Source organism: Pteropus medius, unplaced genomic scaffold, assembly GCF_902729225.1.
Source record: "Pteropus medius unplaced genomic scaffold, Ma_sr-lr_union100, whole genome shotgun sequence".
Taxonomy (NCBI): domain Eukaryota; kingdom Metazoa; phylum Chordata; class Mammalia; order Chiroptera; family Pteropodidae; genus Pteropus; species Pteropus medius.
In genome coordinates, this window is record NW_024340696.1 from 28,367,394 (window position 1) to 28,369,206 (window position 1,813).

Genomic DNA, 1,813 nt, shown 5'->3' on the forward strand with positions numbered 1-1,813 from the left:
TAGTGATGTGGAACATATTTTCATGTGCCTGCTACAACATTATTTTTAATGGCTACGTGTACCATGATTTAACCAGTCTTCACTGTTAAAGAATTAGATCATTTCAAGTTTTCATTTTATAAATAACACTATTCTGGATATCTTTGTAACTAAACCTAATGGATCAGCAGCGGACAGTAAGAGAAAGAACAAAGTCAAGGATGATTCCTAAAGTAATTGGAGGAATGAAGTTGCCATTAACTGAGACAGGAAAGACTCAGATAAGAATAGTTTGGGGTTGTCTACGGCCATGCCATCCTGAACAAGCCCGATCCCATCTGATCTCGGAAACTAAACAGGGTCAGGCCTGGTTAGTACTTGGATGGGAGACCACCTAGGAAGACCAGGTGCTATAGGCGTAATAAATTAAAAAATTTTAAAAAAAAGATCGTAAGCTGACAAGGTCCTTGCAATCTGTGAGATCAACCAAGGGTTGCCTTGCCTAAAAAGTAAAAAAATTAATTAAAAAAAAAAAAGAACATTTTGGGGTGGAATATCAGGAGATCGATTTTGGTGGTCATGTTAAATTTGGGAAGCCATCCGAACCTGGAAAAACATCCAAGTTTGAGAAGACATTCATGTGGAGGTAGTTGAATTTAAAAGACTAGAATTCAGGGGAGCAGTGAAGGCTGGAAGTATAAATTTGGATCATCAGTACATTGATGTTAAGTGAGAGAGGGAAAAAAGTATTTGAAGGCTTAGCTCTAGGTCCACCAATTTAAACTCAGGAAGGTGAGAAGAATCCAACAAAGGATATTGAGATAGATAGGCAGTAAAGTAAGAAAATGTGATGTCCTAGAAACCAAGTAAAGAAAGTATTTTTAGAAGGAAGAGACTGAGAGGTCTAATAAAATGTGGGCTGAAACTGCCTTTGAAATTCGGTAATGCAATGTCTTGTTTATTATCTGTCTCTCTCAACTTGAACATAAATTCCATGAGGTCACAGACTTTGCTTCTATTATTGCTATAATCCCAGTTCCTAGAACAACAGTACCTGGCGTATAGTAAGTACTCAATAAACAATTGTTGAATTAAAGAATAAAGAATAAATCAAGTCTGTGTGCATTCAAAATAATTTCGTCATGTTAAAATTTTAAAAGTAGAATCCCCAAGTTAAAGCATAATTTTAAGTCTTTCATGTGAAGTGTTATTATTAATTTCTCAGTCCATCAAAAAAAGCTGTATTAATTCCATTTAAAGCCCATCAAATATTCCTTTATCAATGAGAAACCTCAAAGGATAGGTGGAGCCAGCCTCTGACAGACAGATGAACTAGGCAGTTTATTTTTAGTTCCCTCCTACTCCTTCCATCACTACACGTGAACCCACACTTGAACTCCCCTCAAACACCCATCCCAAGCCACAGCACCATGGGATTTGGGTTCACTCTACTGTCAATTAGTTTCCTCCTCCCCACCCTAAGATACTAGCTCAACATGACCTGAGGCCCCATCAGAAATATCCATGTTAAAGGAAGAACTCACCAAGATAAAAGCTTTTAAGACCTAGAAGAACAAAATTCTATTAGAATGACAGATACCGGAACTGCTGTTTGTGTACGGGAGCCCTGCCTAAAATCACACCACTGCCTAGTCCACAACCTAATAAAACTGCCTCTGGGCTAGCCTTGTGGAAAATGCCTGCATAATGGCTTAACGGCCTGGCCTGTTTCAGATAGAGAGCTCAAGCCTTTCCTGCCTCTTTTGAATCCCCCTAACACTGTGTTCTCCCATTCTTGGTGTTTATCTTACTCTAGCATTTGTGGACTTGCTTT

General features: G+C 38.4%; 1 pseudogene; it reads left to right on the plus strand.

Annotated features, from left to right (window-relative positions):
• Nucleotides 1-279: 279 nt before the first annotated feature.
• LOC120610650 (uncharacterized) lies at nucleotides 280-398 on the plus strand (annotated as a pseudogene).
• The last annotated feature ends 1,415 nt before the right edge of the window (nucleotides 399-1,813 follow it).